Source organism: Schistocerca gregaria, unplaced genomic scaffold (assembly GCF_023897955.1).
Source record: "Schistocerca gregaria isolate iqSchGreg1 unplaced genomic scaffold, iqSchGreg1.2 ptg000178l, whole genome shotgun sequence".
Taxonomy (NCBI): Eukaryota; Metazoa; Arthropoda; class Insecta; order Orthoptera; family Acrididae; genus Schistocerca; species Schistocerca gregaria.
In genome coordinates this window covers 11924232-11951427 of record NW_026061728.1, presented here as the reverse complement: position 1 = coordinate 11951427, position 27196 = coordinate 11924232, and the positions used below count along the sequence as shown (strand labels likewise).

The 27196-nt window shown below is 46.1% G+C and overlaps 3 non-coding genes across 3 annotated transcripts; all 3 read right to left on the bottom strand.

Moving 5' to 3' along the window:
• Window positions 1–5609: 5609 nt before the first annotated feature.
• On the bottom strand, window positions 5610–5682 carry Trnak-cuu (transfer RNA lysine (anticodon CUU)). The gene has a single exon. It is a non-coding gene; the product is annotated as a tRNA-Lys (tRNA).
• Window positions 5683–22299: 16617 nt separating this feature from the next.
• On the bottom strand, window positions 22300–22371 carry Trnak-cuu (transfer RNA lysine (anticodon CUU)). The gene has a single exon. It is a non-coding gene; the product is annotated as a tRNA-Lys (tRNA).
• Window positions 22372–25307: 2936 nt separating this feature from the next.
• On the bottom strand, window positions 25308–25379 carry Trnak-cuu (transfer RNA lysine (anticodon CUU)). Its single transcript has one exon. It is a non-coding gene; the product is annotated as a tRNA-Lys (tRNA).
• Window positions 25380–27196: the final 1817 nt, after the last annotated feature.

The following is a 27196-nucleotide window of genomic DNA, read 5'->3' as shown; positions in this document are numbered from 1 at the left end:
TTTCCAAAATTCATCTTTCTCCTGTGAGGATGGAACTTACCACGCCTGGTTTATTAGAGCAGTGCTCTAACACTGAGCTAAAGAGGCGCGGCCTAGCGGTACTCTTAGGTACTTCGTCATTACGGTCGTCTGCATCATCAGACTTCAGCTGACAACACTTCATATTACCGGCTAATATTTGCAGCTACGGCGACCCATTGCTGCTTGGCTACACATCTGACACGTAACCGATGTGCTCTCCAAACAACAACACTTGCATTTCAGAACATGTCTTTCACACATGTCTACAAAATCACCTTCACCTTCAAATACAGTTTCCTTGCGACAGACAGAGATGTAGGCAAAGTTTAAAGTTGCTATTTCCATTACATCTCGTTAATCAGAAAAACGGTAATTTACATCTGCACCGGAACAAAGTTACATTCCGCCCAGCGTGTGGCTCGAACCCACGACCCTGAGATTAAGAGTCTGACGCTCTACCGACTGAGCTAGACGGCTACCTCGGTGAATATCTGCCGTGTAGCACGTCACACAGTACTCGTTTGGGTTGGGTGGTCCCATACAGAATCTCTCCATGATGCCTAATGTTTTCCTAACGTCACACTCGTCACGTACTTCAACATTATGTCATAATCATTTCTGAGAGGTAAAGAAATTGCATGACAACATGCAGAGCTAGTGGCGTCAAAATTAACACACATACTTTACGTGACCCAAAAGCCGAACGAGTTACTTTCCGACGATGTTTTAGATGTGCAAGTGCCAGTCAATACTCGCGGTGTCGGCACTCTGCAGAACATTTCGCTAGTTAACACCGGTCTTGTTGTGTGTGTTTCAAGCTCAAGAGCATCTCCAAGCAAAAAATGGTCAACAGCAACATTTAGACGGTTTCGTACTGCTCAATTGCTACATTAAAACGGTATGTTTCTTTTTCAGAACTGGAAAAACACGAGCGCTGACAGCATTCGAACCTGTAATCTTCAGATCCGAAGTCCGACGCCTTATCCATTAGGCCACACGGTCACTGACGACCAACTGTAACATGTATACGACTCATGTCGAAACGCTCACACCCCTGAGGATTTGTGTTTACGTTCTACACAGCCGCTGCCCCTTGCTCTTTCCCACCCATTCGTTACATTCAACCTCTTACGAGACCGACCAAATATAGACTGAGAAACAAGACCACACACTTTGTGCATTCGGAATCGAAGGCAGGGCGTCCCTCGCCGCATTTGCTATGATGTCCATTTGCTACTTCTGCAGAAGCGGCGACGGCGACGGCGACGACGACAACGACGACGACGACGACGACGACATACTTTACGTGACTCAAAAGCCGAACGAGTTACTTTCCGACGTTGTTTTAGATGTAAAAGTGCCAGTCAAAACTCGCGGTGTCGGCACTCTGCCGACCATTTGGCCAGTTAACACTGGTCTTGTTGTGTGTGTTTCAAGCTCAAGAGCATCTCCAAGCAAAAAATGGTCAACAGCAACATTCAGACGGTTTCGTACTGCTCAATTGCTACATTAAAACGGTATGTTTCTTTTTCAGAACTGGAAAAACGCGAGCGTGACAGCATTCGAAGCTGTAATCTTCAGACCCGAAGTCCGACGCCTTATCCATTAGGCCACACGGTCACTGACGACTAACTATACCATGTATACGACTCCTCTCGAAACGCTCACACCCCTGAGGATTTGTGTTTTCCTTCTACACAGCCGCTGCCCCTTGCTCTTTCCCACCCATTCGTTACATTCAACATCTTACGAGACCGACCAAATACAGACTGAGAAACAAGACCACACACTTTGTGCATTCGGAATCGAAGGCAGGGCGTCCCTCGCCGCATTTGCTACGATGGCCATTTGCTACTTCTGCAGAAGCGTCAACGGCAACGACGACGACGACGACGGCGACGACGACCGCGAGAGGCTCTGAGTTATGTGAGAAATACATCTATAAAATGTAATTCAGGCTTCCTCGTCCCACTTTATGCTGTACCGCTTTGGCAAATGCTTTATCTGCGCCATTCGCCTTAATCACATCTGAGAGTAATTCTTAAAAAAACGCCTGTCGCTAATTGTTCGTCATCACAGATACTGTTTGCTATACGGCCACGACGCGCAACTGATTTCCAAAATTCATCTTTCTCCTGTGAGCATGGAACTTCCGATGCCTGGTTTATTAGAGCAGTGCTCTACCACTGAGCTAAAGAGGCGCGGCCTAGTGGCATTCTTGGGTACTTCGTCCTTACGGTCGTCTGCATCATCAGACTTCAGCTGGCAACACTTCATATTGCCGGCTAATATTTGCAGCTATGGCGACCCTTTACTCCTTGGCTACACATCTGACACGTAACCGATGTGCTCTCCAAACTACAACACTTGCATTTCAGAACATGTCTTCCACACATGTCTACAAAATCACCCTCACATTCAAATACAGTTTCCTTGTGACTGACAGAGACGTAGGCAAAGTTTAAAGTTGCTATTTCCCTTACATCTCGTTAATCAGAAACACGGTAATTTACATCTGCAGCGGAACAAAATTCCGTTCCTCCCAGCGTGTGGCTCGAACCCACGACCCTAGGATTAAGAGTCTGACGCTCTACCGACTGAGCTAGCCGGCTACTTCCGTTAATACCTGCCAGATAGCACGTCACACAGTACTCGTTTGGGTTGGGTGGTCCCATACAGAATCTCTCCATGCTACCTAATGTTTTCCTAACGTCACACTCGTCACGTACTTCACTTTTATGTCATAATCATTTCTGAGAGGTAAAGAAATTGCATGACAGCATGCAGAGCTAGTGGCGTCAAAATTAACACACATACTTTATGTGACTCAAAAGCCGAACGAGTTACTTTCCGTCGTTGTTTTAGATGTGCAAGTGCCAGTCCAAACTCGCGGTGTCGGCACTCTGCTGACCATTTCGCTAGTTAACACCGGTCTTGTTGTGTGTGTTTCAAGCTCAAGAGCATTTCCAAGCAAAAAATGGTCAACAGCAACATTCAGACCGTTTTGTACTGCTCAATTGCTACATTAAAACGATAAGTTTCTTTTTCAGAACTGGAAAAAAACGAGCGTGACAACATTCGAACCTGTAATCATCAGATCCGAAGTCAGACGCCTTATCCATTACGCCACATGGTCACTGACGACCACCTATGTCATGTATACGACTCATCTCGAAACGCTCACACCCCTGAGGAATTGTGTTTTCGTTCTACACAGCCGCTGCCCCTTGCTCTTTCCCACCCATTCGCTACATTCAACCTCTTACGAGACCGACCAAATATAGACTGAGAAACAAGACCACACACTTTGTGCATTCGGAATCGAAGGCAGGGCGTCCCTCGCCGCATTTGCTACGATAGCCATTTGCTACTTCTGCAGAAGCGGCGGCGGCGGCGGCGGCGACGACGACGACGACGACGACGACGACGACGACGACCGCGAGAGGCTCTGAGATATGTGAGAAATACATCTATAAAATGTAATTCAGACTGCCTCGTCCCACGTTATGCTGTACCGCTTTGGCAAATGCTTTATCTGCGCCATTCGCCTTAATCACATCTCAGAGTAATTCTTAAAAAAACGCCTGTCGCTAATTGTTCGTCATCACAGATACTGTTTGCTATTCGGCCACGACGCGCAACTGATTTCCAAAATTCATCTTTCTCCTGTGAGGATGGAACTTCCGATGCCTGGTTTATTAGAGCAGTGCTCTACCACTGAGCTAAAGAGGCGCGGCCTAGCGGTACTCTTGGATACTTCGTCCTTACGGTCGTCTGCATCATCAGACTTCAGCTGACAACACTTCATATTACCGGCTAATATTTGCAGCTATGGCGACCCATTACTGCTTGGCTACACATCTGACACGTAACCGATGTGCTCTCCAAACAACAACACTTGCATTTCAGAACATGTCTTCCACACATGTCTACAAAATCACCTTCACATTCAAATACAGTTTCCTTGTGACTGACAGAGACGTAGGCAAAGTTTAAAGTTGCTATTTCCATTACATCTCGTTAATCAGGAAAACGGTAATTTACATCTGCAGCGGAACAAAATTCCGTTCCGCCCAGCGTGTGGCTCGATCCGACGTCCCTAGGATTAAGAGTCTGACGCTCTACCGACTGAGCTAGCCGGCTACCTCGGTGAATACCTGCCGGATAGCACGTCACACAGTACTCGTTTGGGTTGGGTGGTCCCATACAGAATCTCTCCATGTTACCTAATGTTTTCCTAACGTCACACTCGTCACGTACTTCACTTTTATGTCATAATCATTTCTGAGAGGTAAAGAAATTGCATGACAGCATGCAGAGCTAGTGGCGTCAAAATTAACACACATACTTTATGTGACTCAAAAGCCGAACGAGTTACTTTCCGTCGTTGTTTTAGATGTGCAAGTGCCAGTCAAAACTCGCGGTGTCGGCACTCTGCTGACCATTTCGCTAGTTAACACCGGTCTTGTTGTGTGTGTTTCAAGCTCAAGAGCATTTCCAAGCAAAAAATGGTCAACAGCAACATTCAGACCGTTTTGTACTGCTCAATTGCTACATTAAAACGATAAGTTTCTTTTTCAGAACTGGAAAAAAACGAGCGTGACAACATTCGAACCTGTAATCATCAGATCCGAAGTCAGACGCCTTATCCATTACGCCACATGGTCACTGACGACCAACTATGTCATGTATACGACTCACCTCGAAACGCTCACACCCCTGAGGATTTGTGTTTTCGTTCTACACAGCCGCTGCCCCTTGCTCTTTCCCACCCATTCGTTACATTCAACCTCTTACGAGACCGACCAAATATAGACTGAGAAACAAGACCACACACTTTGTGCATTCGGAATCGAAGGCAGGGCGTCCCTCGCCGCATTTGCTACGACAGCCATTTGCTACTTCTGCAGAAGCGGCGGCGACGACGACGACGACGACGACGACGACGACGACGACCGCGAGAGGCTCTGAGATATGTGAGAAATACATCTATAAAATGTAAATCAGACTGCCTCGTCCCACTTTATGCTGTACCGCTTTGGCAAATGGTTTATATGCTCCATTCGCCTTAATCACATCTGAGAGTAATTCTTAAAAAAACGCCTGTCGCTAATTGTTCGTCATCACAGATACTGTTTGCTATACGGCCACGACGCGCAACTGATTTCCAAAATTCATCTTTCTCCTGTGAGCATGGAACTTCCGATGCCTGGTTTATTAGAGCAGTGCTCTACCACTGAGCAAAGAGGCGCGGCCTAGTGGTACTCTTGGGTACTTCGTCCTTACGGTCGTCTGCATCATCAGACTTCAGCTGACAACACTTCATATTACCGGCTAATATTTGCAGCTATGGCGACCCATTACTGCTTGGCTACACATCTGACACGTAACCGATGTGCTCTCCAAACAACAACACTTGCATTTCAGAACATGTCTTCCACACATGTCTACAAAATCACCTTCACATTCAAATACAATATCCTTGTGACTGACAGAGACGTAGGCAAAGTTTAAAGTTGCTATTTCCATTACATCTCGTTAATCAGAAACACGGTAATTTACATCTGCAGCGGTACAAAATTCCGTTCCGCCCAGCGTGTGGCTCGAACCCACGACCCTAGGATTAAGAGTCTGACGCTCTACCGACTGAGCTAGCCGGCTACCTCGTTGAATACCTGCCGGATAGCACGTCACACAGTACTCGTTTGGTTGGGTGGTCTCATACAGAATCTCTCCATGCTGCCTAATGTTTTCCTAACGTCACATTCGTCACGTACTTCACTTTTATGTCATAATCATTTCTGAGAGGTAAAGAAATTGCATGACAGCATGCAGAGCTAGTGGCGTCAAAATTAACACACATACTTTATGTGACTCAAAAGCCGAACGAGTTACTTTCCGTCGTTGTTTTAGATGTGCAAGTGCCAGTCAAAACTCGCGGTGTCGGCACTCTGCTGACCATTTCGCTAGTTAACACCGGTCTTGTTGTGTGTGTTTCAAGCTCAAGAGCATTTCCAAGCAAAAAATGGTCAACAGCAACATTCAGACCGTTTCGTACTGCTCAATTGCTACATTAAAACGGTATGTTTCTTTTTCAGAACTGGAAAAAAAACGAGCGTGACAACATTCGAACCTGTAATCATCAGATCCGAAGTCCGACGCCTTATCCGTTAGGCCACATGGTCACTGACTACAAACTATGTCATGTATACGACTCATCTCGAAACGCTCACACCCCTGAGGAATTGTGTTTTCGTTCTACACAGCCGCTGCCCATTGTTCTTTCCCACCCATTCGTTACATTCAACCTCTTACGAGACCGACCAAATATAGACTGAGAAACAAGACCACACACTTTGTGCATTCGGAATCGAAGGCAGGGCGTCCCTCGCCGCATTTGCTACGATAGCCATTTGCTACTTCTGCAGAAGCGGCGGCGGCGGCGGCGGCGACGACGACGACGACGACGACGACGACGACGACGACGACCGCGAGAGGCTCTGAGATATGTGAGAAATACATCTATAAAATGTAATTCAGACTGCCTCGTCCCACGTTATGCTGTACCGCTTTGGCAAATGCTTTATCTGCGCCATTCGCCTTAATCACATCTCAGAGTAATTCTTAAAAAAACGCCTGTCGCTAATTGTTCGTCATCACAGATACTGTTTGCTATTCGGCCACGACGCGCAACTGATTTCCAAAATTCATCTTTCTCCTGTGAGGATGGAACTTCCGATGCCTGGTTTATTAGAGCAGTGCTCTACCACTGAGCTAAAGAGGCGCGGCCTAGCGGTACTCTTGGATACTTCGTCCTTACGGTCGTCTGCATCATCAGACTTCAGCTGACAACACTTCATATTACCGGCTAATATTTGCAGCTATGGCGACCCATTACTGCTTGGCTACACATCTGACACGTAACCGATGTGCTCTCCAAACAACAACACTTGCATTTCAGAACATGTCTTCCACACATGTCTACAAAATCACCTTCACATTCAAATACAGTTTCCTTGTGACTGACAGAGACGTAGGCAAAGTTTAAAGTTGCTATTTCCATTACATCTCGTTAATCAGGAAAACGGTAATTTACATCTGCAGCGGAACAAAATTCCGTTCCGCCCAGCGTGTGGCTCGATCCGACGTCCCTAGGATTAAGAGTCTGACGCTCTACCGACTGAGCTAGCCGGCTACCTCGGTGAATACCTGCCGGATAGCACGTCACACAGTACTCGTTTGGGTTGGGTGGTCCCATACAGAATCTCTCCATGCTGCCTAATGTTTTCCTAACGTCACATTCGTCACGTACTTCACTTTTATGTCATAATCATTTCTGAGAGGTAAAGAAATTGCATGACAGCATGCAGAGCTAGTGGCGTCAAAATTAACACACATACTTTATGTGACTCAAAAGCCGAACGAGTTATTTTCCGTCGTTGTTTTAGATGTGCAAGTGCCAGTCAAAACTCGCGGTGTCGGCACTCTGCTGACCATTTCGCTAGTTAACACCGGTCTTGTTGTGTGTGTTTCAAGCTCAAGAGCATTTCCAAGCAAAAAATGGTCAACAGCAACATTCAGACCGTTCCGTACTGCTCAATTGCTACATTAAAACGGTATGTTTCTTTTTCAGAACTGGAAAAAAACGAGCGTGACAACATTCGAACCTGTAATCATCAGATCCGAAGTGCGACGCCTTATCCATTAGGCCACATGGTCACTGACGACCAACTATGTCATGTATACCACTCATCTCGAAACGCTCACACCCCTGAGGATTTGTGTTTTCGTTCTACACAGCCGCTGCCCCTTGCTCCTTCCCACCCATTCGTTACATTCAACCTCTTACGAGACCGACCAAATATAGACTGAGAAACAAGACCACACACTTTGTGCATTCGGAATCGCAGGCAGGGCGTCCCTCGCCGCATTTGCTACGATAGCCATTTGCTACTTCTGCAGAAGCGGCGGCGGCGGCGGCGACGACGAAGACGAAGACGACGACCGCGAGAGGCTCTGAGATATGTGAGAAATACATCTATAAAATGTAATTCAGACTGCCTCGTCCCACTTTATGCTGTACCGCTTTGGCAAATGCTTTATCTGCGCCATTCGCCTTAATCACATCTGAGAGTAATTCTTAAAAAAACGCCTGTCGCTAATTGTTCGTCATCACAGATACTGTTTGCTATACGGCCACGACGCGCAACTGATTTCCAAAATTCACCTTTTTCTTGTGAGGATGGAACTTCCGATGCCTGGTTTATTAGAGCAGTGCTCTACCACTGAGCTAAAGAGGCGCGGCTCGGCGGTACCCTTGGATACTTCGTCCTTACGGTCGTCTGCATCATCAGACTTCAGCTGACAACACTTCATATTACCGGCTAATATTTGCGGCTATGGCGACCCTTTACTGCTTGGCTACACATCTGACACGTAACCGATGTGCTCTCCAAACAACAACACTTGCATTTCAGTACATGTCTTCCACACATGTCTACAAAATCACCTTCACATTCAAATACAGTTTCCTTGTGACTGACAGAGACGTATGCAAAGTTTAAAGTTGCTATTTCCATTACATCTCGTTAATCAGAAAAACGGTAATTTACATCTGCAGCGGAACAAAATTCCGTTCCGCCCAGCGTGTGGCTCGAACCCACGATCCTAGGATTAAGAGTCTGACGCTCTACCGACTGAGCTAGCCGGCTACCTCGTTGAATACCTGCCGGATAGCACGTCACAGAGTACTCGTTTGGTTGGGTGGTCCCATACAGAATCACTCCATGCTGCCTAATGTTTTCCTAACGTCACACTCGTCACGTACTTCACTTTTATGTCATAATCATTTCTGAGAGGTAAAGAAATTGCATGACAGCATGCAGAGCTAGTGGCGTACAAATTAACACATATACTTTATGTGACTCAAAAGCCGAACGAGTTACTTTCTCGTCGTTGTTTTAGATGTGCAAGTGCCAGTCAAAACTCGCGGTGTCGGCACTCTGCTGACCATTTCGCTAGTTAACACCGGTCTTGTTGTGTGTTTCAAGCTCAAGAGCATTTCCAAGCAAAAAATGGTCAACAGCAACATTCAGACGGTTTCGTACTGCTCAATTGCTACATTAAAACGGTATGTTTCTTTTTCAGAACTGGAAAAAAACGAGCGTGACAACATTCGAACCTGTAATCATCAAATCCGAAGTCCGACGCCTTATCCGTTAGGCCACATGGTCACTGACTACAAACTATGTCATGTATACGACTCATCTCGAAACGCTCACACCCCTGAGGATTTGTGTTTTCGTTCTACACAGCCGCTGCCCCTTGCTCTTTCCCACCCATTCGTTACATTCAACCTCTTACGAGACCGACCAAATATAGACTGAGAAACAAGACCACACACTTTGTGCATTCGGAATCGAAGGCAGGGCGTCCCTCGCCGCATTTGCTACGATAGCCATTTGCTACTTCTGCAGAAGCGGCGGCGGCGACGACGACGACGACGACGACGACGACGACGACGACGACGACGACGACCGCGAGAGGCTCTGAGATATGTGAGAAATACATCTATAAAATGTAATTCAGACTGCCTCGTCCCCTTTTATGCTATACCGCTTTGGCAAATGCTTTATCTGCGCCATTCGCCTTAATCACATCTGCGAGTATTTCTTAAAAAAACGCCTGTCGCTAATTGTTCGTCATCAATGATACTGTTTGCTATACGGCCACGACGCGCAACTGATTTCCAAAATTCATCTTTCTCCTGTGAGGATGGAACTTCCGATGCCTGGTTTATTAGAGCAGTGCTCTACCACTGAGCTAAAGAGGCGCGGCCTAGTGGTACTTTTGGGTACTTCGTCCTTACGGTCGTCTGCATCATCAGACTTCAGCTGACAACACTTCATATTACCGGCTAATATTTGCAGCTATGGCGACCCATTACTGCTTGGCTACACATCTGATACGTAACCGATGTGCTCTCCAAACAACAACACTTGCATTTCAGAACATGTCTTTCACACATGTCTACAAAATCACCTTCACATTCAAATACAGTTTCCTTGTGACTGACAGAGACGTAGGCAAAGTTTAAAGTTGCTATTTCCATTACATCTCGTTAATCAGAAAAACGGTAATTTACATCTGCAGCGGAACAAAATTCCGTTCCGCCCAGCGTGTGGCTCGAACCCACGACCGTAGGATTAAGAGTCTGACGCTCTACCGACAGAGCTAGCCGGCTACCTCGTTGAATACCTGCCGGATAGAACGTCCCACCGTACTCGTTTGGGTTGGGTGGTCCCATACAGAATCTCTCCATGCTGCCTAATGTTTTCCTAACGTCACACTCGTCACGTACTTCACTTTTATGTCATAATCATTTCTGAGAGGTAAAGAAATTGCATGACAGCATGCAGAGCTAGTGGCGTCAAAATTAACACACATACTTTATGTGACTCAAAAGCCGAACGAGTTACTTTCTCGTCGTTGTTTTAGATGTGCAAGTGCCAGTCAAAATTCGCGGTGTCGGCACTCTGCTGACCATTTCGCTAGTTAACACCGGTCTTGTTGTGTGTGTTTCAAGCTCAAGAGCATTTCCAAGCAAAAAATGGTCAACAGCAACATTCAGACGGTTTCGTACTGCTCAATTGCTACATTAAAACGGTATGTTTCTTTTTCAGAACTGGAAAAAAACGAGCGTGACAACATTCGAACCTGTAATCATCAGATCCGAAGTCCGACGCCTTATCCGTTAGGCCACATGGTCACTGACGACCAACTATGTCATGTATACGACTCATCTCTAAACGCTCACACCCCTGAGGATTTGTGTTTTCGTTCTACACAGCCGCTGCCCCTTGCTCTTTCCCACCCATTCGTTACATTCAACCTCTTACGAGACCGACCAAATATAGACTGAGAAACAAGACCACATACTTTGTGCATTCGGAATCGAAGGCAGGGCGTCCCTCGCCGCATTTGCTACGATAGCCATTTGCTACTTCTGCAGAAGCGGCGGCGGCGACGACGACGACGACGACGTCGACGACGACCGCGAGAGGCTCTGAGATATATGAGAAATATATCTATAAAATGTAATTCAGACTGCCTCGTCCCACTTTATGCTGTACCGCTTTGGCAAATGCTTTATCTGCGCCATTCGCCTTAATCACATCTGAGAGTATTTCTTAAAAAAACGCCTGTCGCTAATTGTTCGTCATCACAGATACTGTTTGCTATACGGCCACGACGCGCAACTGATTTCCAAAATTCATCTTTCTCCTGTGAGGATGGAACTTCCGATGCCTGGTTTATTAGAGCAGTGCTCTACCACTGAGCTAAAGAGGCGCGGCCTAGTGGTACTTTTGGGTACTTCGTCCTTACGGTCGTCTGCATCATCAGACTTCAGCTGACAACACTTCATATTACCGGCTAATATTTGCAGCTATGGCGACCCATTACTGCTTGGCTACACATCTGACACGAAACCGATGTGCTCTCCAAACAACAACACTTGCATTTCAGAACATGTCTTCCACACATGTCTACAAAATCACCTTCACATTCAAATACAGTTACCTTGTGACTGACAGAGACGTAGGCAAAGTTTAAAGTTGCTATTTCCATTACATCTCGTTAATCTGAAAAACGGTAATTTACATCTGCAGCGGAACAAAATTCCGTTCCGCCCAGCGTGTGGCTCGAACCCACGACCCTAGGATTAAGAGTCTGACGCTCTACCGACAGAGCTAGCCGGCTACCTCGTTGAATACCTGCCGGATAGCACGTCACACAGTACTCGTTTGGGTTGGGTGGTCCCATACAGAATCTCTCCATGCTGCCTAATGTTTTCCTAACGTCACACTCGTCACGTACTTCACTTTTATGTCATAATCATTTCTGAGAGGTAAAGAAATTGCATGACAGCATGCAGAGCTAGTGGCGTCAAAATTAACACACATACTTTATGTGACTCAAAAGCCGAACGAGTTACTTTCTCGTCGTTGTTTTAGATGTGCAAGTGCCAGTCAAAACTCGCGGTGTCGGCACTCTGCTGACCATTTCGCTAGTTAACACCGGTCTTGTTGTGTGTTTCAAGCTCAAGAGCATTTCCAAGCAAAAAATGGTCAACAGCAACATTCAGACCGTTTCGTACTGCTCAATTGCTACATTAAAACGGTATGTTTCTTTTTCAGAACTGGAAAAAAACGAGCGTGACAACATTCGAACCTGTAATCATCAGATCCGAAGTCCGACGCGTTATCCATTAGGCCACATGGTCACTGACGACCAGCTATGTCATGTATACGACTCATCTCGAAACGCTCACACCCCTGAGGATTTGTGTTTTCGTTCTACACAGCCGCTGCCCCTTGCTCTTTCCCACCCATTCGTTACATTCAACCTCTTACGAGACCGACCAAATATAGACTGAGAAACAAGACCACACACTTTGTGCATTCGGAATCGAAGGCAGGGCGTCCCTCGCCGCATTTGCTACGATAGCCATTTGCTACTTCTGCAGAAGCGGCGGCGGCGACGACGACGACGACGACGACGACGACGACGACGACGACGACGACGACCGCGAGAGGCTCTGAGATATGTGAGAAATACATCTATAAAATGTAATTCAGACTGCCTCGTCCCCTTTTATGCTATACCGCTTTGGCAAATGCTTTATCTGCGCCATTCGCCTTAATCACATCTGCGAGTATTTCTTAAAAAAACGCCTGTCGCTAATTGTTCGTCATCAATGATACTGTTTGCTATACGGCCACGACGCGCAACTGATTTCCAAAATTCATCTTTCTCCTGTGAGGATGGAACTTCCGATGCCTGGTTTATTAGAGCAGTGCTCTACCACTGAGCTAAAGAGGCGCGGCCTAGTGGTACTTTTGGGTACTTCGTCCTTACGGTCGTCTGCATCATCAGACTTCAGCTGACAACACTTCATATTACCGGCTAATATTTGCAGCTATGGCGACCCATTACTGCTTGGCTACACATCTGATACGTAACCGATGTGCTCTCCAAACAACAACACTTGCATTTCAGAACATGTCTTTCACACATGTCTACAAAATCACCTTCACATTCAAATACAGTTTCCTTGTGACTGACAGAGACGTAGGCAAAGTTTAAAGTTGCTATTTCCATTACATCTCGTTAATCAGAAAAACGGTAATTTACATCTGCAGCGGAACAAAATTCCGTTCCGCCCAGCGTGTGGCTCGAACCCACGACCGTAGGATTAAGAGTCTGACGCTCTACCGACAGAGCTAGCCGGCTACCTCGTTGAATACCTGCCGGATAGAACGTCCCACCGTACTCGTTTGGGTTGGGTGGTCCCATACAGAATCTCTCCATGCTGCCTAATGTTTTCCTAACGTCACACTCGTCACGTACTTCACTTTTATGTCATAATCATTTCTGAGAGGTAAAGAAATTGCATGACAGCATGCAGAGCTAGTGGCGTCAAAATTAACACACATACTTTATGTGACTCAAAAGCCGAACGAGTTACTTTCTCGTCGTTGTTTTAGATGTGCAAGTGCCAGTCAAAATTCGCGGTGTCGGCACTCTGCTGACCATTTCGCTAGTTAACACCGGTCTTGTTGTGTGTGTTTCAAGCTCAAGAGCATTTCCAAGCAAAAAATGGTCAACAGCAACATTCAGACGGTTTCGTACTGCTCAATTGCTACATTAAAACGGTATGTTTCTTTTTCAGAACTGGAAAAAAACGAGCGTGACAACATTCGAACCTGTAATCATCAGATCCGAAGTCCGACGCCTTATCCGTTAGGCCACATGGTCACTGACGACCAACTATGTCATGTATACGACTCATCTCTAAACGCTCACACCCCTGAGGATTTGTGTTTTCGTTCTACACAGCCGCTGCCCCTTGCTCTTTCCCACCCATTCGTTACATTCAACCTCTTACGAGACCGACCAAATATAGACTGAGAAACAAGACCACATACTTTGTGCATTCGGAATCGAAGGCAGGGCGTCCCTCGCCGCATTTGCTACGATAGCCATTTGCTACTTCTGCAGAAGCGGCGGCGGCGACGACGACGACGACGACGTCGACGACGACCGCGAGAGGCTCTGAGATATATGAGAAATATATCTATAAAATGTAATTCAGACTGCCTCGTCCCACTTTATGCTGTACCGCTTTGGCAAATGCTTTATCTGCGCCATTCGCCTTAATCACATCTGAGAGTATTTCTTAAAAAAACGCCTGTCGCTAATTGTTCGTCATCACAGATACTGTTTGCTATACGGCCACGACGCGCAACTGATTTCCAAAATTCATCTTTCTCCTGTGAGGATGGAACTTCCGATGCCTGGTTTATTAGAGCAGTGCTCTACCACTGAGCTAAAGAGGCGCGGCCTAGTGGTACTTTTGGGTACTTCGTCCTTACGGTCGTCTGCATCATCAGACTTCAGCTGACAACACTTCATATTACCGGCTAATATTTGCAGCTATGGCGACCCATTACTGCTTGGCTACACATCTGACACGAAACCGATGTGCTCTCCAAACAACAACACTTGCATTTCAGAACATGTCTTCCACACATGTCTACAAAATCACCTTCACATTCAAATACAGTTACCTTGTGACTGACAGAGACGTAGGCAAAGTTTAAAGTTGCTATTTCCATTACATCTCGTTAATCTGAAAAACGGTAATTTACATCTGCAGCGGAACAAAATTCCGTTCCGCCCAGCGTGTGGCTCGAACCCACGACCCTAGGATTAAGAGTCTGACGCTCTACCGACAGAGCTAGCCGGCTACCTCGTTGAATACCTGCCGGATAGCACGTCACACAGTACTCGTTTGGGTTGGGTGGTCCCATACAGAATCTCTCCATGCTGCCTAATGTTTTCCTAACGTCACACTCGTCACGTACTTCACTTTTATGTCATAATCATTTCTGAGAGGTAAAGAAATTGCATGACAGCATGCAGAGCTAGTGGCGTCAAAATTAACACACATACTTTATGTGACTCAAAAGCCGAACGAGTTACTTTCTCGTCGTTGTTTTAGATGTGCAAGTGCCAGTCAAAACTCGCGGTGTCGGCACTCTGCTGACCATTTCGCTAGTTAACACCGGTCTTGTTGTGTGTTTCAAGCTCAAGAGCATTTCCAAGCAAAAAATGGTCAACAGCAACATTCAGACCGTTTCGTACTGCTCAATTGCTACATTAAAACGGTATGTTTCTTTTTCAGAACTGGAAAAAAACGAGCGTGACAACATTCGAACCTGTAATCATCAGATCCGAAGTCCGACGCGTTATCCATTAGGCCACATGGTCACTGACGACCAGCTATGTCATGTATACGACTCATCTCGAAACGCTCACACCCCTGAGGATTTGTGTTTTCGTTCTACACAGCCGCTGCCCCTTGCTCTTTCCCACCCATTCGTTACATTCAACCTCTTACGAGACCGAACAAATATAAACTGAGAAACAAGACCACATACTTTGTGCATTCGGAATCCAAGGCAGGGTGTCCCTCGCCGCATTTGCTACGATGGCCATTTGCTGCTTCTGCAGAAGCGGCGGCGGCGGCGACGACGACGACGACGACGACGGCGACGACCGCGAGAGGCTCTGAGATATGTGAGAAATACATCTATAAAATGTAATTCAGACTGCCTCGTCCCACTTTATGCTGTACCGCTTTGGCAAATGCTTTATCTGCGCCATTCGCCTTAATCACATCTGAGAGTAATTCTTAAAAAAACGCCTGTCGCTAATTGTTCGTCATCACAGATACTGTTTGCTATACGGCCACGACGCGCAACTGATTTCCAAAATTCATCTTTCTCCTGTGAGGATGGAACTTCCGATGTCTGGTTTATTAGAGCAGTGCTCTACCACTGAGCTAAAGAGGCGCGGCCTAGTGGTACTCTTGGGTACTTCGTCCTTATGGTCGTCTGCATCATCAGACTTCAGCTGACAACACTTCATATTACCGGCTAATATTTGCAGCTGTGGCGACCCATTACTGCTTGGCTACACATCTGACACGTAACCGATGTGCTCTCCAAACAACAACACTTGCATTTCAGAACATGTCTTCCACACATGTCTACAAAATCACCTTCACATTCAAATACAGTTTCCTTGTGACTGACAGATACGTATGCAAAGTTTAAAGTTGCTATTTCCATTACATCTCGTCAATCAGAAAAACGGTAATTTACATCTGCAGCGGAACAAAATTCCGTTGCGCCCAGCGTGTGGCTCGAACCCACGATCCTAGGATTAAGAGTCTGACGCTCTACCGACTGAGCTAGCCGGCTACCTCGTTGAATACCTGCCGGATAGCACGTCACAGAGTACTCGTTTGGTTGGGTGGTCCCATACAGAATCACTCCATGCTGCCTAATGTTTTCCTAACGTCACACTCGTCACGTACTTCACTTTTATGTCATAATCATTTCTGAGAGGTAAAGAAATTGCATGACAGCATGCAGAGCTAGTGGCGTACAAATTAACACATATACTTTATGTGACTCAAAAGCCGAACGAGTTACTTTCTTGTCGTTGTTTTAGATGTGCAAGTGCCAGTCAAAACTCGCGGTGTCGGCACTCTGCTGACCATTTCGCTAGTTAACACCGGTCTTGTTGTGTGTTTCAAGCTCAAGAGCATTTCCAAGCAAAAAATGGTCAACAGCAACATTCAGACGGTTTCGTACTGCTCAATTGCTACATTAAAACGGTATGTTTCTTTTTCAGAACTGGAAAAAAACGAGCGTGACAACATTCGAACCTGTAATCATCAGATCCGAAGTCCGACGCCTTATCCGTTAGGCCACATAGTCACTGACTACAAACTATGTCATGTATACGACTCATCTCGAAACGCTCACACCCCTGAGGATTTGTGTTTTGGTTCTACACAGCCGCTGCCCCTTGCTCTTTCCCACCCATTCGTTACATTCAACCTCTTACGAGACCGACCAAATATAGACTGAGAAACAAGACCACACACTTTGTGCATTCGGAATCGAAGGCAGGGCGTCCCTCGCCGCATTTGCTACGATAGCCATTTGCTACTTCTGCAGAAGCGGCGGCGGCGACGACGACGACGTCGACGACGACCGCGAGAGGCTCTGAGATATGTGAGAAATATATCTATAAAATGTAATTCAGACTGCCTCGTCCCACTTTATGCTGTACCGCTTTGGCAAATGCTTTATCTGCGCCATTCGCCTTAATCACATCTGAGAGTAATTCTTAAAAAAACGCCTGTCGCTAATTGTTCGTCATCACAGATACTGTTTGCTATACGGCCACGACGCGCAACTGATTTCCAAAATTCATCTTTCTCCTGTGAGCATGGAACTTCCGATGCCTGGTTTATTAGAGCAGTGCTCTACCACTGAGCTAAAGTGGCGCGGCCTAGTGGTACTTTTGGGTACTTCGTCCTTACGGTCGTCTGCATCATCAGACTTCAGCTGACAACACTTCATATTACCGGCTAATATTTGCAGCTATGGCGACCCATTACTGCTTGGCTACACATCTGACACGTAACCGATGTGCTCTCCAAACAACAACACTTGCATTTCAGAACATGTCTTCCACACATGTCTACAAAATCACCTTCACATTCAAATACAGTTTCCTTGTGACTGACAGAGACGTAGGCAAAGTTTAAAGTTGCTATTTCCATTACATCTCGTTAATCTGAAAAACGGTAATTTACATCTGCAGCGGAACAAAATTCCGTTCCGCCCAGCGTGTGGCTCGAACCCACGACCCTAGGATTAAGAGTCTGACGCTCTACCGACAGAGCTAGCCGGCTACCTCGTTGAATACCTGCCGGATAGCACGTCACACAGTACTCGTTTGGGTTGGGTGGTCCCATACAGAATCTCTCCATGCTGCCTAATGTTTTCCTAACGTCACACTCGTCACGTACTTCACTTTTATGTCATAATCATTTCTGAGAGGTAAAGAAATTGCATGACAGCATGCAGAGCTAGTGGCGTCAAAATTAACACACATACTTTATGTGACTCAAAAGCCGAACGAGTTACTTTCTCGTCGTTGTTTTAGATGTGCAAGTGCCAGTCAAAACTCGCGGTGTCGGCACTCTGCTGACCATTTCGCTAGTTAACACCGGTCTTGTTGTGTGTGTTTCAAGCTCAAGAGCATTTCCAAGCAAAAAATGGTCAACAGCAACATTCAGACGGTTTCGTACTGCTCAATTGCTACATTAAAACGGTATGTTTCTTTTTCAGAACTGGAAAAAAAAGGGCCGTGACAACATTCGAACCTGTAATCATCAGATCCGAAGTCCGACGCCTTATCCATTAGCCCACATGGTCACTGACGACCAGCTATGTCATGTATACGACTCATCTCGAAACGCTCACACCCCTGAGGATTTGTGTTTTCGTTCTACACAGCCGCTGCCCCTTGCTCTTTCCCACCCATTCGTTACATTCAACCTCTTACGAGACCGACCAAATATAAACTGAGAAACAAGACCACACACTTTGTGCATTCGGAATCCAAGGCAGGGTGTCCCTCGCCGCATTTGCTACGATGGCCATTTGCTGCTTCTGCAGAAGCGGCGGCGACGACGACGACGACGACGACGACTACGACGACCGCGAGAGGCTCTGAGATATGTGAGAAATACATCTATAAAATGTAATTCAGACTGCCTCGTCCCCCTTTACGCTGTACCGCTTTGGCAAATGCTTTATCTGCGCCATTCGCCTTAATCACATCTGAGAGTAATTCTTTAAAAAACGCCTGTCGCTAATTGTTCGTCATCACAGATACTGTTTGCTATACGGCCACGACGCGCAACTGATTTCCAAAATTCATCTTTCTCCTGTGAGGATGGAACTTCCGATGCCTGGTTTATTAGAGCAGTGCTCTACCACTGAGCTAAAGAGGCGCGGCCTAGTGGTACTTTTGGGTACTTCGTCCTTACGGTCGTCTGCATCATCAGACTACAGCTGACAACACTTCATATTACCGGCTAATATTTGCAGCTATGGCGACCCATTACTGCTTGGCTACACATCTGACACGTAACCGATGTGCTCTCCAAACAACAACACTTGCATTTCAGAACATGTCTTCCACACATGTCTACAAAATCACCTTCACATTCAAATACAGTTTCCTTGTGACTGACAGAGACGTAGGCAAAGTTTAAAGTTGCTATTTCCATTACATCTCGTTAATCAGAAAAACGGTAATTTACATCTGCAGCGGAACAAAATTACGTTCCGCCCAGCGTGTGGCTCGAACCCACGATCCTAGAATTAAGAGTCTGACGCTCTACCGACTGAGCTAGCCGGCTACCTCGTTGAATACCTGCCGGATAGCACGTCACACAGTACTCGTTTGGTTGGGTGGTCCCATACAGAATCTCTCCATGCTGCCTAATGTCACACTCGTCACGTACTTCACTTTTATGTCATAATCATTTCTGAGTGGTAAAGAAATTGCATGACAGCATGCAGAGCTAGTGGCGTCAAAATTAACACACATACTTTATGTGACTCAAAAGCCGAACGAGTTACTTTCCGTCGTTGTTTTAGATGTGCAAGTGCCAGTCAAAACTCGCGGTGTCGGCACTCTGCTGACCATTTCGCTAGTTAACACCGGTCTTGTTGTGTGTGTTTCAAGCTCAAGAGCATTTCCAAGCAAAAAATGGTCAACAGCAACCTTCAGACGGTTTCGTACTGCTCAATTGCTACATTAAAACGGTATGTTTCTTTTTCAGAACTGGAAAAAAAAGGGCCGTGACAACATTCGAACCTGTAATCATCAGATCCGAAGTCCGACGCCTTATCCATTAGGCCACATGGTCACTGACGACCAGCTATGTCATGTATACGACTTATCTCGAAACGCTCACACCCCTGAGGATTTGTGTTTTCGTTCTACACAGCCGCTGCCCCTTGCTCTTTCCCACCCATTCGTTACATTCAACCTCTTACGAGACCGACCAAATATAAACTGAGAAACAAGACCACACACTTTGTGCATTCGGAATCCAAGGCAGGGCGTCCCTCGCCGCATTTGCTACGATGGCCATTTGCTACTTCTGCAGAAGCGGCGGTGGCGACGACGACGACCGCGAGAGGCTCTGAGATATGTGAGAAATACATCTATAAAATGTAATTCAGACTGCCTCGTCCCACTTTATGCTGTACCGCTTTGGCAAATGCTTTATCTGCGCCATTCGCCTTAATCACATCTGAGAGTAATTCTTAAAAAAACGCCTGTCGCTAATTGTTCGTCATCACAGATATTGTTTGCTATACGGCCACGACGCGCAACTGATTTCCAAAATTCATCTTTCTCCTGTGAGGATGGAACTTCCGATGCCTGGTTTATTAGAGCAGTGCTCTACCACTGAGCTAAAGAGGCGCGGCCTAGTGGTACTTTTGGGTACTTCGTCCTTACGGTCGTCTGCATCATCAGACTACAGCTGACAACACTTCATATTACCGGCTAATATTTGCAGCTATGGCGACCCTTTACTGCTTGGCTACACATCTGACACGTAACCGATGTGCTCTCCAAACAACAACACTTGCATTTCAGAACATGTCTTCCACACATGTCTACAAAATCACCTTCACATTCAAATACAGTTTCCTTGTGACTGACAGAGACGTAGGCAAAGTTTAAAGTTGCTATTTCCATTACATCTCGTTAATCAGAAAAACGGTAATTTACATCTGCAGCGGAACAAAATTACGTTCCGCCCAGCGTGTGGCTCGAACCCACGATCCTAGGATTAAGAGTCTGACGCTCTACCGACTGAGCTAGCCGGCTACCTCGTTGAATACCTTCCGGATAGCACGTCACACAGTACTCGTTTGGTTGGGTGGTCCCATACAGAATCTCTCCATGCTGCCTAATGTTTTCCTAACGTCACACTCGTCACGTACTTCACTTTTATGTCATAATCATTTCTGAGTGGTAAAGAAATTGCATGACAGCATGCAGAGCTAGTGGCGTCAAAATTAACACACATACTTTATGTGACTCAAAAGCCGAACGAGTTACTTTCCGTCGTTGTTTTAGATGTGCAAGTGCCAGTCAAAACTCGCGGTGTCGGCACTCTGCTGACCATTTCGCTAGTTAACACCGGTCTTGTTGTGTGTGTTTCAAGCTCAAGAGCATTTCCAAGCAAAAAATGGTCAACAGCAACCTTCAGACGGTTTCGTACTGCTCAATTGCTACATTAAAACGGTATGTTTCTTTTTCAGAACTGGAAAAAAAAGGGCCGTGACAACATTCAAAACTGTAATCATCAGTTCCGAAGTACGACGCCTTATCCATTAGGCCACATGGTCACTGACGACCACCTATGTCATGTATACGACTCATCTCGAAACGCTCACACCCCTGAGGATTTGTGTTTTCGTTCTACACAGCCGCTGCCCCTTGCTCTTTCCCACCCATTCGTTACATTCAACCTCTTACGAGACCGACCAAATATAAACTGAGAAACAAGACCACACACTTTGTGCATTCGGAATCGAAGGCAGGGCGTCCCTCGCCGCATTTGCTACGATGGCCATTTGCTACTTCTGCAGAAGCGGCGGTGGCGACGACGACGACGACGACGACGACCGCGAGAGGCTCTGAGATATGTGAGAAATACATCTATAAAATGTACTTCAGACTGCCTCGTCCCACTTTATGCTGTACCGCTTTGGCAAATGCTTTATCTGCGCCATTCGCCTTAATCACATCTGAGAGTAATTCTTAAAAAAACGCCTGTCGCTAATTGTTCGTCATCACAGATACTGTTTGCTATACGGCCACGACGCGCAACTGATTTCCAAAATTCATCTTTCTCCTGTGAGGATGGAACTTCCGATGTCTGGTTTATTAGAGCAGTGCTCTACCACTGAGCTAAAGAGGCGCGGCCTAGTGGTACTTTTGGGTACTTCGTCCTTACGGTCGTCTGCATCATCAGACTTCAGCTGACAACACTTCATATTACCGGCTAATATTTGCAGCTATGGCGACCCATTGCTGCTTGGCTACACATCTGACACGTAACCGATGTGCTTTCCAAACAACAACACTTGCATTTCAGAACATGTCTTCCACACATGTCTACAAAATCACCTTCACATTCAAATACAGTTTCCTTGTGACTGACAGAGACGTAGGCAAAGTTTAAAGTTGCTATTTCCATTACATCTCGTTAATCTGAAAAACGGTAATTTACATCTGCAGCGGAACAAAATTCCGTTCCGCTCAGCGTGTGGCTCGAACCCACGATCCTAGGATTAAGAGTCTGACGCTCTACCAACTGAGCTAGCCGGCTACCTCGTTGAATACCTGCCGGATAGAACGTCACACAGTACTCGTTTGGTTGGGTGGTCCCATACAGAAACTCTCCATGCTGCCTAATGTTTTCCTAACGTCACACTCGTCACGTACTTCACTTTTATGTCATAATCATTTCTGAGAGGTAAAGAAATAGCATGACAGGATGCAGAGCTAGTGGCGTCAAAATTAACACACATACTTTATGTGACTCAAAAGCCGAACGAGTTACTTTCCGTCGTTGTTTTAGATGTGCAAGTGCCAGTCAAAACTCGCGGTGTCGGCACTCTGCTGACCATTTCGCTAGTTAACACCGGTCTTGTTGTGTGTGTTTCAAGCTCAAGAGCATTTCCAAGCAAAAAATGGTCAACAGCAACCTTCAGACGGTTTCGTACTGCTCAATTGCTACATTAAAACGGTATGTTTCTTTTTCAGAACTGGAAAAAAAAGGGCCGTGACAACATTCTAACCTGTAATCATCAGATCCGAAGTCCGACGCCTTATCCATTAGGCCACATGGTCACTGACGACCAGCAATGTCATGTATACGACTCATCTCGAAACGCTCACACCCCTGAGGATTTGTGTTTTCGTTCTACACAGCCGCTGCCCCTTGCTCTTTCCCACCCATTCGTTACATTCAACCTCTTACGAGACCGACCAGATATAAACTGAGAAACAAGACCACACACTTTGTGCATTCGGAATCCAAGGCAGGGCGTCCCTCGCCGCATTTGCTACGATGGCCATTTGCTACTTCTGCAGAAGCGGCGGTGGCGACGACGACGACCGCGAGAGGCTCTGAGATATGTGAGAAATACATCTATAAAATGTAATTCAGACTGCCTCGTCCCACTTTATGCTGTACCGCTTTGGCAAATGCTTTATCTGCGCCATTCGCCTTAATCACATCTGAGAGTAATTCTTAAAAAAACGCCTGTCGCTAATTGTTCGTCATCACAGATATTGTTTGCTATACGGCCACGACGCGCAACTGATTTCCAAAATTCATCTTTCTCCTGTGAGGATGGAACTTCCGATGCCTGGTTTATTAGAGCAGTGCTCTACCACTGAGCTAAAGAGGCGCGGCCTAGTGGTACTTTTGGGTACTTCGTCCTTACGGTCGTCTGCATCATCAGACTACAGCTGACAACACTTCATATTACCGGCTAATATTTGCAGCTATGGCGACCCTTTACTGCTTGGCTACACATCTGACACGTAACCGATGTGCTCTCCAAACAACAACACTTGCATTTCAGAACATGTCTTCCACACATGTCTACAAAATCACCTTCACATTCAAATACAGTTTCCTTGTGACTGACAGAGACGTAGGCAAAGTTTAAAGTTGCTATTTCCATTACATCTCGTTAATCAGAAAAACGGTAATTTACATCTGCAGCGGAACAAAATTACGTTCCGCCCAGCGTGTGGCTCGAACCCACGATCCTAGGATTAAGAGTCTGACGCTCTACCGACTTAACTAGCCGGCTACCTCGTTGAATACCTTCCGGATAGCACGTCACACAGTACTCGTTTGGTTGGGTGGTCCCATACAGAATCTCTCCATGCTGCCTAATGTTTTCCTAACGTCACACTCGTCACGTACTTCACTTTTATGTCATAATCATTTCTGAGTGGTAAAGAAATTGCATGACAGCATGCAGAGCTAGTGGCGTCAAAATTAACACACATACTTTATGTGACTCAAAAGCCGAACGAGTTACTTTCCGTCGTTGTTTTAGATGTGCAAGTGCCAGTCAAAACTCGCGGTGTCGGCACTCTGCTGACCATTTCGCTAGTTAACACCGGTCTTGTTGTGTGTGTTTCAAGCTCAAGAGCATTTCCAAGCAAAAAATGGTCAACAGCAACCTTCAGACGGTTTCGTACTGCTCAATTGCTACATTAAAACGGTATGTTTCTTTTTCAGAACTGGAAAAAAAAGGGCCGTGACAACATTCAAAACTGTAATCATCAGTTCCGAAGTACGACGCCTTATCCATTAGGCCACATGGTCACTGACGACCACCTATGTCATGTATACGACTCATCTCGAAACGCTCACACCCCTGAGGATTTGTGTTTTCGTTCTACACAGCCGCTGCCCCTTGCTCTTTCCCACCCATTCGTTACATTCAACCTCTTACGAGACCGACCAAATATAAACTGAGAAACAAGACCACACACTTTGTGCATTCGGAATCGAAGGCAGGGCGTCCCTCGCCGCATTTGCTACGATGGCCATTTGCTACTTCTGCAGAAGCGGCGGTGGCGACGACGACGACGACGACGACGACCGCGAGAGGCTCTGAGATATGTGAGAAATACATCTATAAAATGTACTTCAGACTGCCTCGTCCCACTTTATGCTGTACCGCTTTGGCAAATGCTTTATCTGCGCCATTCGCCTTAATCACATCTGAGAGTAATTCTTAAAAAAACGCCTGTCGCTAATTGTTCGTCATCACAGATACTGTTTGCTATACGGCCACGACGCGCAACTGATTTCCAAAATTCATCTTTCTCCTGTGAGGATGGAACTTCCGATGTCTGGTTTATTAGAGCAGTGCTCTACCACTGAGCTAAAGAGGCGCGGCCTAGTGGTACTTTTGGGTACTTCGTCCTTACGGTCGTCTGCATCATCAGACTTCAGCTGACAACACTTCATATTACCGGCTAATATTTGCAGCTATGGCGACCCATTGCTGCTTGGCTACACATCTGACACGTAACCGATGTGCTTTCCAAACAACAACACTTGCATTTCAGAACATGTCTTCCACACATGTCTACAAAATCACCTTCACATTCAAATACAGTTTCCTTGTGACTGACAGAGACGTAGGCAAAGTTTAAAGTTGCTATTTCCATTACATCTCGTTAATCTGAAAAACGGTAATTTACATCTGCAGCGGAACAAAATTCCGTTCCGCTCAGCGTGTGGCTCGAACCCACGATCCTAGGATTAAGAGTCTGACGCTCTACCGACTGAGCTAGCCGGCTACCTCGTTGAATACCTGCCGGATAGAACGTCACACAGTACTCGTTTGGTTGGGTGGTCCCATACAGAAACTCTCCATGCTGCCTAATGTTTTCCTAACGTCACACTCGTCACGTACTTCACTTTTATGTCATAATCATTTCTGAGAGGTAAAGAAATAGCATGACAGGATGCAGAGCTAGTGGCGTCAAAATTAACACACATACTTTATGTGACTCAAAAGCCGAACGAGTTACTTTCCGTCGTTGTTTTAGATGTGCAAGTGCCAGTCAAAACTCGCGGTGTCGGCACTCTGCTGACCATTTCGCTAGTTAACACCGGTCTTGTTGTGTGTGTTTCAAGCTCAAGAGCATTTCCAAGCAAAAAATGGTCAACAGCAACCTTCAGACGGTTTCGTACTGCTCAATTGCTACATTAAAACGGTATGTTTCTTTTTCAGAACTGGAAAAAAAAGGGCCGTGACAACATTCGAACCTGTAATCATCAGATCCGAAGTCCGACGCCTTATCCATTAGGCCACATGGTCACTGACGACCAGCAATGTCATGTATACGACTCATCTCGAAACGCTCACACCCCTGAGGATTTGTGTTTTCGTTCTACACAGCCGCTGCCCCTTGCTCTTTCCCACCCATTCGTTACATTCAACCTCTTACGAGACCGACCAGATATAAACTGAGAAACAAGACCACACACTTTGTGCATTCGGAATCCAAGGCAGGGCGTCCCTCGCCGCATTTGCTACGATGGCCATTTGCTACTTCTGCAGAAGCGGCGACGACGACGACGACGACGACGACGACGACGACGACGACGACGACCGCGAGAGGCTCTGAGATATGTGAGAAATACATCTATAAAATGTAATTCAGACTGCCTCGTCCCACTTTATGCTGTACCGCTTTGGCAAATGCTTTATCTGCGCCATTCGCCTTAATCACATCTGAGAGTAATTCTTAAAAAAACGCCTGTCGCTAATTGTTCGTCATCACAGATACTGTTTGCTATACGGCCACGACGCGCAACTGATTTCCAAAATTCATCTTTCTCCTGTGAGGATGGAACTTCCGATGCCTGGTTTATTAGAGCAGTGCTCTACCACTGAGCTAAAGAGGCGCGGCCTAGTGGTACTTTTGGGTACTTCGTCCTTACGGTCGTCTGCATCATCAGACTTCAGCTGACAACACTTCATATTACCGGCTAATATTTGCAGCTATGGCGACCCATTACTGCTTGGCTACACATCTGACACATAACCGATGTGCTTTCCAAACAACAACACTTGCATTTCAGAACATGTCTTCCACACATGTCTACAAAATCACCTTCACATTCAAATACAGTTTCCTTGTGACTGACAGAGACGTAGGCAAAGTTTAAAGTTGCTATTTCCATTACATCTCGTTAATCTGAAAAACGGTAATTTACATCTGCAGCGGAACAAAATTCCGTTCCGCCCAGCGTGTGGCTCGAACCCACGATCCTAGGATTAAGAGTCTGTTCTCTACCGACTGAGCTAGCCGGCTACCTCGTTGAATACCTGCCGGATAGAACGTCACACAGTACTCGTTTGGTTGGGTGGTCCCATACAGAAACTCTCCATGCTGCCTAATGTTTTCCTAACGTCACACTCGTCACGTACTTCACTTTTATGTCATAATCATTTCTGAGAGGTAAAGAAATTGCATGACAGCATGCAGAGCTAGTGGCGTACAAATTAACACACATACTTTATGTGACTCAAAAGCCGAACGAGTTACTTTCTCGTCGTTGTTTTAGATGTGCAAGTGCCAGTCAAAACTCGCGGTGTCGGCACTC